The following is a 14,189-nucleotide window of genomic DNA, read 5'->3' on the forward strand; positions in this document are numbered from 1 at the left end:
TCACATATTAAAAGTTTTGTAATGTATTCAGAATGTCTAATTTATTCAATTTATTAGGAAATCAAAAGGAACATAGAGTTCTAAACATCATTCTGACAGATTTGTTTGCCCTTATTTCTATTAAAAGTATTTCAAAACCTTTGATTTGATACTGAAAATCAGTATATATAAGTCACCTTCTTTGTTCTAGGATAAACAGAATGCATGCTTTCTGCAGTTCCCTTGATCAATGAGAAAATGCCTTACAGCAAAACCACATGGAGAGAATGTAGCTGTAGGTAATCCCCCGAGAGCGTTTTTGATTGGAGCTAGGAGTTTGGTATTGAAAGAAGAGGGAGACAGACAGGTTGTTTGAAAAAATTCCCATTAGACCAAATGCTTATGTTGGAGCGGTGCTACAACATTTTTCATGAAGAAAGTGCAACTTTATTATCAATTTTAAAGGTTAAAGGCTGTTTGTTGCGTGATTGTAATAATGTATTTCTGTTTTGGAATTTTTGTATACATCTTATTGCACTTCATTAGCCAGTAGACCAGAAATTTCATTTATTCACATGCCGCTTGCCAGTCCTTCTTTTCTAGGATTTTGTTGTGGAAATGCATTATTAAAAAATCTTTCATTTGGTTCTTAAAGTCATGGCAACTGCAGGACATTTTCTTTAGCTAATACACTCTTGTCAAGTTTACAGATGGCAAAAAGGGAGATAAACTTGATATGATTTCCAGTTATTGTGACATACGTACCATGTTCATGTTGATAATCTTTCAGGAATTCTGATATCGGTAATGAGTAATCTCAATGTTTACTTTGCTAATCAGGGGTTAAACTTCTGTACATATTCAAATTTTGGTGCAATTTAGTTCACATTCTCATTATGTGACATGAATATGTGCTTAATTTCGAGTATCTCAGCAATTTGCTTTGCAGTTTTCCTTTCAGCCAAACTGTTAGGATACTCAATATCTCAATGTCCCTTTCCTTAAATTTTAAAAAAAGCAACCAAGTACAAATATTTAGCATTTTCCTGAAAGAACAGAAGCAAAGTTATTGTTTTAAGAAGATTCTAGTTGTAGGGGCGCCTGGGTGGCTCAGTCGGTTAAGCGACCTACTTCGGCTCAAGTCATCATCTCAGGGTTTGTGAGTTCGAGCCCTGCATTGGGCTCTGTGCTGACAGCTCAGAGCCTGGAGCCTGCTTCAGATTCTGTGACTCCCTCTCTCTCTGCTCCTCCCCTGCTCATGCTCTTTTTCTCTCTCAAAAATAAATAAACATTAAAAAAAATTTTTTTTAAAGAAAAGAAGATTCTAATTGTAGAATGAAAGTGCCATGGGCTTTTGAAGATTAGCTTGGTCCCAGCACTGCTCTGTGGCAGTGGAGCCCCAAATGCCTGGCCAAGCATCCCTTACCGACATCTGGAACCAGTTGCAATACATCACTGTCAAAACTGCTTTCTATACGTATCTGCATTTACACATTAGTTACCCACGCAGCACTCATCAAAAAAGCTGAACAATCTTGACATGGTGTCCCTTGTGGAACTGCAAAGGTGAACCGAAGTTGGGAGGCAGTGTCTCGCGTCACTGTCTGCTGAGCTCTTACAACAGGAAGCCTGATTAAAAGTGAAAGGAAAAATTTATCAGTTGCCTCAGCTCTGTAGACTTCGGTATAATTTTTTATTTACAAAGGGATTTTTTGTATTATGTTAAAGCACATGTATTAAGAGCACCAAACTGATTTTATTTGTTTAGAAACAAGGAAAATATTTCTGTTTTTTAGTTGATGAGTTGAAAAAAAGGTGGCTTTGTATGTTTCTTAGATTTGCTATTAGCTAAATATCTTCTAAGTATTGTTTTGAAAAAGCTTAAATTTAAAAATAGAACCATGAATTATAGATTAAATACTGATGACACTGTGTCACTTAAATTTAACTGAAGAATAGTATAAAATTTGAAACAGTTGATCTTTGCCATTATATTGGTAATAAAAATGTTTTTATTAATTTTCAAAAAGCTGAATAATAGAAAAGGAGAAGTAGTTATTTATAGATGTTCGAAATTGTATATTTGTGCTTTTGTGTTGTTGTTGTTGTTGTTGTTGTTGTTTTAGTTTTTATTTAAATTTCAGTTAACATGGAGTGTAATACTAATTTCAGGTGTACTATTTAGTGATTCAGCACTTAAGATACAACACCCAGTGCTCATCACAACGTGTATGTACCTTAATCTCCATTACCTATTTAACCCATCCCTTATCTGTGCTTTAGAAAAAGAAACACAAATTTTGACAAAAAATAAACATTGGATCTATTTTTATATATATGTATATATATATATATAACTATTCAGGATACTTTGCTAACATATACTCTGCAATAATACTAATCATAATCATAACCATTGCTGACATTTACTGGGCTTTTTAAAATGTGCTAGAAACATTCTGTGTACTTTATATGGATTATCTTATTCAAACTTAATAAATAAGGTTCTATATCCCCCATTTGATGGAAGGAGAGCCATGTTTAATGAAGTTAAATGATTTACCCAAATTCATACAATTAATAAACGATAGAACTAGGATTCAGTCCCTTAGCAGTCATTCTAGAGCTCATACCGTTCTTTTTGTTGTTGTTTTATTTTTGGGTTTTTTATCCATTGTTTTATATGTTTTACTTTTTATTATAAAAATTTCCAAGTATACAGGAGAGAGTACCGTGAACCTTAATATAACCATCAACCAGACGTAACCACCGTCAGCATATTTGTTTCATATTTCCTCCCAACAACTTTTTCCCTGCTAGAATATTTTAAAGCAAATTCCAGACACCATGGTATTTCATCTCTAAATACTTAAATTCTCTCTTAAAGAAGGTATTTTCTTCCTTACGTAAACTACAGTGGCACTATCACACCTCACAAAATTAACAAGAGGTCTTCAATTAACAAGACTTTCTAAATACCCTCTAATATCCTGATTTCCTGATTGTCTAACATAAGTCTTTTTACAGTTGGATTGTTTGGATCAGCATGTAAAAATGTCCATTTACTATATTTGATTGTTATGGTATTAGCTATCTTTTAAATTAGAACAGATAGGGTCCCCCGGTGGTTCATTCGATTAAGTGTTGGACCCTTGATTTCTGCCCAGGTCATGATCTTGTGGTTCATGGGTTCGAGCCTCATGTCAGGCTCTGCGCTGTCAGAGAGAGATTTCTCTCTCCCCTTTCTCTCTGCCCCTTCCCCTGCTTGCGTGCGCTCTCTCTCTCTCTCTCTCTCTCCAAATAAATATATATTAAAAAAATAAATTAGAACAGGTGGACGCCCCCCACCACCATTCTTTTCCATATACCGTTGACTTGTTAAAGAAACCAGAGTGGTTACCCTTGTAGAATACCTCACGTTCTGGAGTTCGCTGATTACTTCCTTGTGGCATTAATTTATGTCTCTATTCCATGAATAGATCTAGAAGCTTGATTAGACTCATATTGTATCACATCAGTCATAAAGTTTGGTTGTCTTACTTTTTGTAATACTAAGATTGATCAGTGGATTCCATAGTGCTGGCCTGATCCTTTCACTGTAAAGTTCCTTATTCATCTTCTAATGGTTTTACCATGCATGGATGATCAGTGCTTGAATTACTGAATTTCTTAGGGGTTGAGAATGGTAATTTCCAATTATTTTATTCCTTCTTCATTTATTAGCCAGAATTCTTTAAAAGAGCTTTATTTGCTCCACTAAGGCTATTTGGTTATCCTGAAATATAATTCATACCAGAAAGGCAGTATAAAATGCTTACTTCTTTCTCTTTGATTATCTATTTCCAGAGTAATGAGGTAGTGCCTTAGTATCTTCCAGTGGTATGTAAGTTTTTTGGTGTATTTCTTTCATTCTTTCTTCTGTTTTCCCTCTTTTTATTTTTTAGTAGTTATTATGAAGTCTTGGCTTTAAGTATCTCAGTGTGTTTTAATCAGTTGCAGGCACTGTACTTTTTTTAATTGAAGTATTGAGACGTTCACATTAGTTTCAAGTGTGCAACATAGTGATTCAACAAGTTTATCCATCTTGCTGTGCTCACCACAAATGTAGCTGCCATGGGCATTATACTTTTTGATGCTGAAATTGTCCCACATTTATCCAGTGGAAGCCCTTTCTAGATGGCTTGTATGTCCTTTTGACAAGACTCCATTATTAGCTTTCATAGCTTTCTACTTTCTGGTGCAACAAAATATGCCAGGCTCATCTTGAATATTCTTTGCATTAGACCTGGTATCTGTCATTTCTCCGGAGTCATCGTTCTTTGTATTGAGAAATGATATACAGTTACCACAGTATGGGTACATATAGAAATTGAATTGTTTGCTTTTAGGAAAAAGGAAGGGAAAAGACATGAGTTCACACTGATAATTCTAATTCAAATTTAAGATTATAGGGGCTTTTTTTACTTAACTTCTTTGGTCTTACACTTGTATCTCCTTTATTCTAAAAATTGGATTCCTAGCCAAAGTAACATAATTACTTATTTTCTGTATCTTATGTTATGTTTATAACGGTTTCAAAATAACAATGGACTATTGAATGAAGTTAAAGTCTTCCTTGGACTTTTCGGGGGAAGGTCCCCTCATTATATCTCCCTAGGATGTACAAACAGACCACTGTGTGTGTGTGTGTGTGTGTGTGTGTGTGTGTGTGTGTGTAATTTTTTTTTTTTTTTTTTTTTTTTTTTTTAAGTAATTTCTACATCCAACGTGGGGCTTGAATTCATGACCTGGAGATCAGGAGTCACATGTTCTACCCACTGCCAGCCAGGCATCCCCCGCTGTTTTGAGGTCAGACCGATAGGCTGTTACATCATTTATTATATTAGTCTTCAGTTTTTAAGATGGTTCTCTCCCATGACTTGGAGCCTGTATGGACTCCTTCCAGCGTTAGTAGTTGGTTTCAGCTTCGTTTGTCTGGGATCCCACATAACATTGGTCCCTTTCTCTCTGGAGTGACTTTTTGTTGATGAGGTTTGGGTTCCATGTCTACAGCCCCTTTTATACTAATTGTTGTCATCACCACTTGCTGCTATTGGATGTTTTTTGGCCATACCTGTCTGTATTCTAGGGTTTAGGGGGATTCCTTTAAACCTACTTTTGTAGAAGATGTCTTTTTCCTGAGTGCTCTCTCTTGTTCTGATGGTGAAATTTGGTGAGATTTTAAAAAATATGTACACTGTTGTGTTCTCATTTCAGGGTCTGTGTAATCTTAACCACTGTATGACACTGCTCTGTGATGCTGTTGTATGCAACTTGGTTTAAGAAGGGTTTCTTTTGAGCTTTATCCTTGGGTGCAAATTATCGAGGTATGATTAGGAAGAAGAACGAATAGGGAGAAGAAATCAGTATTTACTCTAGTAAGTTCCTGCAATATACCAAGAATGTGCTGGCAATGAAAAAAACACTACATTTTATTGCTGAATCCTCATGATACCGCCATGAATTTGTATTATCTTAATTTTATAGATCAGAAAATTGAGGATTAGCAAAATTAAGCAATTTACCTAAGGTTGCATGGCTAATAAGTGAAGGTTCTGGATTCAAATGTATCTGTATCTGGCTCCAGAGCCTGTGCCTTTCCTATTTACACTATACTTAACTTTCTAGAAACTTTGGGTAACATGGCTCTCAAAGGTAGCTTGCAGAGTTATTTAAACCAAAAGGTTTTGGTTTGGGGCAAAAAACACAAATCAACTTTGTGTAAACTCAGGTTAATTCTCTTAAGACATTTGCCCTGATTGTGGGATATCTGCAAAGATTCTTAACGTTTTTGAAAAACGCTAGCTTAAAAGGTTGAGAAAGATATTTAAATGATGTCTTTTCTTTGGTTCTTTATTAAAGATGAAGGAAGTAGAGCATGTGCTACCATAAAATATATGTGGCTTCCAAATTCTTAGGAAAGTGCCAGAATGGTGTTGCATAATAGAATGCTGTTCTACCCACTGAGCTCCTTATCAGTGTTGTAACTCACAAGTGAAACTCACTTTTCCTGATGTCCTCCCCTGTCTTAACATTTTGTCAAGAAGCACTGTTAGGCCCACAGAGTCGTGGTTTGTAGAGAACTGGGTTCACGTTTGCTGCAGATGAGGTTTGTAAGGAGAGCTTTGGACAAAAGAAAATACGGGAAATGTTTTCCAGTTCTAGATCAAATTCTGTTTTTAGAGAAGAAAAGAAAAATTGGGCTGTCTAGGAACAGATAATCTTTTTAGGCACCAGAATGATTTTAGCACTTTAAAAAGAAATTTTTTTTCTTCCCTTCCTCCCCCCATTCTTTTGGTCCCTTTTTCACCTATCATTTCCAGCAAAATGGTACTGATGTCTCCATTCCTTGGGTGTTAAGAATCAGAATGCAGTTTATCTTTTGTTCAGTTTAACTTTTTAAAAATAACAGCTCTTTTGAAATAGAATTCATGTATCATACAGTTCACTCAAAGTGGACAATTCTTTTCTTTCTTTTTTTTTTTGTAGCATATTCACTGAATTTTTCAACCATCACAACAATCAATTTTAGAACATTTTCATCACCTCCCAGACAAAGCCTCGTACCCATTTCCTCCTAATCCTCCCCACCCCCAGCCTAGGCAACCACTACTGTACTTTCTGTCTCTATAGTTTTGCCTATTCTTGACATTTTATTTTTTTTTAATAATTTTTTTAAGTTATTTATTTTGAGAGAGAGTTTGCAAACAGGACGGGCAGAGAGAGAGAGAATCCCAAGCAGGCTCTGTGCTGTCAGTGCAGAGCCCGATGTGGGGCTTGATTTCTGGAACCACGAGATCATGACTTGAGGCAAAACCAAGAGCCACAGGCTTAACTGACTGAGCTACCCAGGTGCCCCTATTCTTGACATTTTATTTTATTTTTATTATTATTTTTTTTAATGTTTATTATTTCTGAGAGAGAGACACAGAGAGAGAGCAAGCAAGGAAGGGGCAGGGAGAGGGAGACACAGAATCGGAAGCAGGCTCCAGGCTCTGAGGGCTGAGCACAGAGCCTGACGCGGGGCTCGAACTCAAAGACTGTGACATCATGACCTGAGCCGAAGTCGGTGACCTAACCAACTGAGCCATCCAGACTCCCCTATTCTTGACCTTTAAAATCAGTGGAGTCATACAATATAGGGTCTTTTATGATTGGCTTAGCATTCTGTTTTCAAAGTTCTTCCATATTGTAGCATGTATCAACATTTCATTTCTTTTTATTGCAGAATAAATGTCCATTGAATGGATATTTTATTTATTTATCCATTTATCAGTTGATGGATATTTGGGTTGTTTTAGTTTTTCGGCGATTATGAATAATGCTGCTGTGAACATTGTGTGCAAGTTTTTGTGTGGTTATACACTGCCATTGTTCTTGGGTATATACCGTGGAGTGGAATTACTGCATCACGTGGTGACTCTGTTCAACCTTAGAGGAGCTGCCAGACTTTTTTCCAAAATGGCTGCACCATTTTGTATTCCCATCTGCACTGCATGAGGTTCCAATTTTAGTTTAACTTTTAATAGTGTTATCAGTCAGATACATTCTGCTTGCTTTCTCTGACCCAGAGATTCTTCTCGGTACTAGGAATACAGCAGTGAACGTGGCTGACAAGTGTGCAGCCTTCAAAGACCATACAATTAAGTGCAGACAGACAGCTAATAAATAAGTCAATAAATAGAATAATTTAAGAGCATGATAAATGTTATGAATTATTGTAGGATGAGACTTCAGAAAGAGTAGTCTGGGAAAGTTTCCATGACAGAAGAAAATATGTGAACCAAGACTCTCCCTGGAGAGGGAACAAGGGATGCATAAACTCCATTAAGTGTCACCTTTCACAGATTTATTTTTTAATGTTTATTTTATTTATTTTGAGAGAGAGAGTGAGTGGGTAGGGGCAGAGAGAGAGGCAGAGAATCCCAAGCAGGCTCTTCGCTGACAGTGGGTGGGTGGGGGGACCCAACGTGGAGCTCGAACTCACGAACTGTGAGATCATGACTTGAGCTGAAATCAAGAGTCAGCAGCTTAATGGACTGAGCCACCCAGGCGCCCCATCTTTTCACAAGTTTTTAAAGTGATAATGCTCATGTGATACTGGCTAAGACTTATAACAGACCACTTGTTTTTACCTTTTTGTGATCTATTTATATCCTTTGCTTGCTTTTTTATTAGTTTGGCTTTTCTTATTGATTGATAACAGTTCTGCATATTTTGGATTCTAATCCAATAAAATGTAGATAAAATATATGCAAAGACAATTAACAGAAAAGTCAATACGAATCACTTTTTTTTTTTTAAGTAATATCTGTGCCCAACATAGGGCTTGAACTCACAACCCTGAGATCAAGAGTCACGTGCTTTACCGACTGAACCAGCAGGCACTCCAATACAACTCTTTTTCTTTTTTTTTTTTAATGCTTATTTTGAGAGAGAGAGAGAGAGAGAGAGAGAGAGAGAGAGAGTTAGCAGGGGAGGGGCAGAGAGATAGGGAAACAAAGAATCTGAAGCAGGCTCCAGGTTCCAAGCTGCCAGCACAGAGCCCTACACAGGGCTCGAACCCACAAACCCTGAGATCATGACCCTGAGCTGAAGTCACACGCTTAACCAACTGAGCCACCGAGGTGCCCCCAATAACTCTTTAAACATGCAAATAAAATTGCCTATCCTCATTCAAAATTAGAAAAAGAAATAACCACTTATCAAGCATTATTATGTGCCAAACACACAGTTCTAAGCACCTTGTATGTATTAACTCATATAATTTTCACAAGAACATTTGAAATTGAAGTATTATCCCCATTTGACTTATGAGGAAGTGGAGGCTCAGAGGTTAAATTAGCTGTCCGTGGTTGCACAGTGAATGCAGAGCCAGCTGGGTGGCAGAATCCCAGAACCCACCTTCTTGATCACTGCTTTCCACTGACTTTCAAGAGTCAAAACATGGTAAAACTGCACCAAGCTACCATTTTTCATCTAGCAGATTGGCAGAGATTAAAAAGTATGCTAAAAGTGTGATGGAGACGGGTGTGTAGAGAGGCACTTTTAAAATTGCTTGGTGTAAATGCAAATTGATATAACCTTCTTTGGAGGGCAATTTGGCAATATCTAGCAGAAGTTTAAGAGTACATAATCTTTTGACCCAGTAATTGCGATTCTTGGAAGTTAGCCTCCATATATATTTGTATGTAAGAAATCTTGTATGTATTCAAAGATAAGTCTAGCATTTGTTAAAATAGTATAAGCTTGGAAACAATTTAAATGTTCATTAGTAGGAGACTAGTTAAATAAGTTATGTTACTCCCATTCAGTGTAATACTGTAACCCATAAAATAGAATGATGAAGCTCTTGATGTATTCATTATGCACTAATATAAGACCAGTTTCCAAGATATGTCAAATAAAAAAATTAAGGTACAGAACAGTGTGTATATGCATTAAATATATCTATATCTAATAAAGGAAAAGTAACAGAAATACGTACTTATTTTGTGTGCATGTATATCTATCTATCTATCTATCTATCTATCTATCTATCTATCTCTAGGCACACAGAAGAAACATATGACATTTGCCTCTGGAGGAGAACAAGGGGTTTGCATTCAGGAATAGGAAAACAACTTTAAAATGTTGTACTTTTTGCATTTTGAACAATGTGACCTTACATTAAAAATGTTAAAAAGAAAATATGCTTCAAAAGGAATCTAGATGGTATAATTAAGGTTGATAAAGAGCTATTTTGATCTATTCTGCAGTTTCTTTTTCCAAATAGTGGTCTCAAGAACGTTCACAATGTTGGTTGGTTTTCCCAAAAGGTGGCCTAAAAGATGAATCCTTGGTTGGCGTTGTCCTGTTGAAGCCGTAGATGGAAACATGTTAATAGCAGAGCCAATGCCATGTATTTGGCACTCTGAGAAAAAAGACTTCCCATCCTTTCTTTCTTTTCTCTTCCTTTTCTCTTCCAAGCAATTGGTTCTTGTTCTCACAACGTTAAAGAAACTTTTGCAATCCATATGAACAATCGCTACACTAAGCTACAAACCACCTCTAAATTTGTAGTGCTCAGCTTGTAGCTCCTTAGTATCATCAGAAACTCCACACATATTTGGGTAGACAGAAGATTTGGGTTACAAATGGGAAGTAACAGGAAGATATACATTGCAGGAATATGAAGAATCTCCTATCAAATTACACTCTTAGTATATAACCAAGTTATCTATATAAATATAATTAAGTCTGTTGTTTGCTAGTGTTACAACTTGATGTTCTTTGTTCTTCATAAGATTAAAATGGACTCTGCTAGTGTCAAGTGACAAAAATACATATGCATAACACTAGCTGTTTGTGCTAAAGCACAAAATATTTGGAGAGAACAAAGGCCAGTAATGGTGGCTGGTACTGTATTGTCGAGACTTGAAATGTATGGTACTAATCTAAGAAGGTTTGATGGACTGAAGAGAACAAAGTAGAATTTTGAAGGTGGGGAGGATGTATTTTTATTTTATTTTTTATTATTTTATTTTATTTTATTTTGGAGAGTGTTAGAGTTTCCAGCGAAGTCCTATATAAGGGATGAGAAATTTTTGCAAAGGTAGAAGAAAACAGGAAGCCAACGAGGTAAGATGGAGATTTTTTGTGGCGCTTAACTCCCATGAGAGAAGAATGGTTCACATGACGAGCTTTGGAGTCGTAGAGTCCTGGATTTGGGTCCCAGTTTCATTCCTTCCCAGCTAGGTTGCCTTGAAGAAGTAACTTAATAACCATTCCTTGCTACCTTTTAAATTCTAAAATGGAATTAAATAGAGTGCTTAACCTCAGGGGTAGTTGTGAGGATTAAATGGAATCGTGCATGAAGGCATATTGCCAAGTGCCTTGTACGTAGTAGGTATTCAGTATGTGTAGTATAGATGTATGTTACTACTATTAATGGTAATTTTGAGGTAAGAATCAAGTGACTCTTATTCATTGTCATAGGTTTGAAGAATCAACAGGCAACATAATATGTAAAGAGAAATATACTCAGAAGATCTATCACTTTGTACAAGTCTATAAATTGAATAAATTAATGTCTTTTTTATTGCAATTCAATTAGAATGAGGTTTAAAAGACAGAGGAAGGACAAAAGAATAGCCTTGTAATAAAAATACTTTCTCTTTGCCTTTCACTCACTTAATGCATGTAACCTACTTCACCTTTAACTTCAGTGAGATTGAATGGGATAATGAGAGAACACATAGGAGTTCTTGAGATATAATAGATGCTCAATAAATGCTAATTTTATTCATATAATTCTTTATCTTCTCTTGCCAAAGGATGAAATGGAAAATAATTCTTGAGAAACAGGATTCTATGAAATGAAGGATAAATGGAAAGGTTGAAGGTAGAGGCAAGCATTGATTACTGGGTAGTTAGGTTGTGAACTCCAGTTGTGTTGGATGAACAGATGTAACTCCTTATACAATAAAAGTTAGCAAGATTTAACATGAACAGACAGAGGGAGAAAAGCCAAAGATTTACAGGGAGATTAAAAGCTTGGAAGCCAGAGAGCATATCAGTCCTGCTGACTCTGATAGGAGAGTTAGGGAAGATGTTTTAGATATGTTTGGTTTTGGGTGACGGCATAACATCCAAGTATATACATTGTGTGGACAACAAGAAATGAAAGACTGGAGAAAGGGTAAGCGAAAGGGGTATTGTTGGTATATGATTTTTAAACATTCCAAAATTGTCTTTTCAGTGACCTTCCTGCTTATGGAATTGAGATAATGAACTCCTGACAACTAATACATTTATACTCCATTTAGAAGTATTTTGCTGGCTTAAATTTCTTAGCGTAAAGCAAAAGCTCTAAGAGACCAATACAACGTTCTGTTATCTGTCAATCTTGAGATGCTCATTTCTGGGCTACAGGGAGCACTTTGGACAGTGGGCCATTCAGATGCCTCTTTGTAAATATGGGTGTTGGCAGAGGGTTTGTTTTTATGCTTCTTGTGTTCACAGACCTGTCCTTTGACTTTTTATCTTAACTAGTAAGGAAGATAATGAAGGTAAATAATTGTGACTTTGTTTAATGTTACGCTGCTATGTAAAATGTCCTCCAGAAAATTTTTCTGTAGATAGATAGAAATAACTTTGGAATAAAGAAGGAATTTTTCCAGGATGGAGTTTTCTTCTAAAGCACTGGAAGTGTGTCCATTTTGTTTTAGAGACCACTTAACAATGCAATTGTTTAATAATGTTCTTCTAATCATATGCAAATAATGCTATTCTCTGTACACATCGGTTTTTTAGCCGTTGTTTCTTATAGGGAATGTGTAACAATAGGTTAACTTCTTTTTTCTAGCCTTTTCTGCTTAGCTTTTATGTTATTACTTATATATGCTTTAGGGGCTTATTAGTGACCCCTAACACACATTCCATCCCTTAGCGAGAGCTAAACTTCAAAGTAAATTTTTCTCCTTTCCTTTGAAGAATTGGCCATTTTTCTTCCCTAACTCCTTGATCGTATTGGTACATTGACTATAATTTTATAACAGTTAGTGTACTCTATCTTTCTACATCAAGAAAATTTTTATTTGAAAAACTTAGTTTTAAAATATGCTAAATAGCCTTTTGGGGATATCATGTGTATGTGTGGGGTAAAGGACAAGGACTGGAAATATTTATATTACAAGATTATTTCTTTACCCTTACTCTTTCTTTCGAATCTCTTTCTAATTAAATTGTCACAAAAGAACATTGTAACGGGAGTTGAGGTAACAATTTGAACCTAAAAGGGTACCTTCTTTGTGGAAATTATTTGCTTGTTTGATTTTAAGTTGTTCAATTTGTTACTGTTATCGTCTGCCATAGAGCCTCACATTTTTTGGTTTCTGTTGACCAAGTAGCATCTAAGTATGTCATTGTTGAGAAATTATTTCATTATTATGTACTAACATTAGGACCCACCATATATACTAGGGATCGTGATAGGCTCTTTACATGCATCAACTCTGATTTGTTTGATTATTCCTCTTTTTCAGGTGAGGAAGCTAATATTTAGGGAGGTTTAATAAATTGACCAAGACCACCTAGTAGTAGAGCTTGGATTTGCTCCCAAGTCTATCCAAATTTTCAGCCCATAGCCTTAGATCCTAAACCATTTGAATAATTAGATGACCATAATTAAATTTATTCTCATTGTTGAAAACTCAGATATTTTGTGGCAGTGTTTTTAAGATCAGACTTGGCTAATGCTTGTTTCTGGGGGATAGGAGAAATGTAGATTATTCTTCTGTCTGTGTTAATCTAGCACCCCCTAGTTACTGTGTTTTTTTGCCTTGGACTTGTGATATGGTAGGCACCAGAGAAATGCATGGCTGGATTTTTATGTACGTAACTGTTGCAACAGGACATTTATAACCACTCTGCTTTTCCTCCTCTTTGCTATTTCATCCCCAGAGTGTTGTCTTACCTCCGTTTGTTCAGTGACAGAGAAGAAAGAAAAGAGTGAAGTCTCTGGAGTATAGCTCTACTGTTGTATGAATTGTTTGGTGTTGAACTTGCAGTGCCTATAGTACAGCAAGCTTTTGTTCAGAATGCTGTTGGGTGGGCAGCGCTTGCTTCCTTTACTGTAGGCAGAATTGATTGTCTTGGTTAGAGAATCAAGGGAGATTAAGTTGATTTCTTAACTGTTCTGGATGTTGGAGTTAATTTTAAAAGAATGTTGTAGTAAACTGTGGCATTGGTTTAGTGTGAGACAATTTAAATGGGTAGAAATATTTCGATCTGAGTACGTTTGTGTTTTAGTGAAGTTTTTAACGCACTGTTAACAAGAAGCTAGATGCAAAATTTAAAGACAGTGCCCTATCTGAAATATGAAATGATTTTATGAGAGATTTATAATTCAGAAAGCATGTATTTTCTTATATTGTATCTAAGCTCTAATTTTGAAGGCTTTAATTTATATATATACATGTATATATATATATATATTTTTTTTTTTTTTTGATGAAGTGTCAATTTATCTTCTGCCTTCAGATGATAAAGTAACTGACCTCCTTAAGATGGGGTTAGAAATATAAGCTGTTTTTTAAAGCAAAAAGTTGCTTCTGTGAGTTTTTCCTTGTACTGGCTCTTCTCTTTCAGGCCATCTTACTGAAGCTAAACATCAGTTCAGTTGACAACTT

At 35.9% G+C, this 14,189-nt stretch overlaps 1 protein-coding gene and 1 long non-coding RNA gene across 3 annotated transcripts in view; one reads left to right on the top strand and one right to left on the bottom strand.

The window, feature by feature from the left end:
* PBX3 (PBX homeobox 3) overlaps nt 1-14,189 on the top strand; it is a 219,770-nt gene that overhangs the window by 76,394 nt on the left and 129,187 nt on the right. The window lies entirely within an intron of this gene.
* Nucleotides 1,327-14,189, bottom strand: part of LOC122233281 — a 20,455-nt gene continuing 7,592 nt past the window's right edge. The window contains exon 3 of the long non-coding RNA XR_006210829.1: nt 1,327-1,608. This is a non-coding gene — a long non-coding RNA (uncharacterized LOC122233281). The remainder of the gene's footprint in view (nt 1,609-14,189) is intronic.

Source organism: Panthera tigris, chromosome D4 (genome assembly GCF_018350195.1).
Source record: "Panthera tigris isolate Pti1 chromosome D4, P.tigris_Pti1_mat1.1, whole genome shotgun sequence".
Taxonomy (NCBI): Eukaryota; Metazoa; Chordata; class Mammalia; order Carnivora; family Felidae; genus Panthera; species Panthera tigris.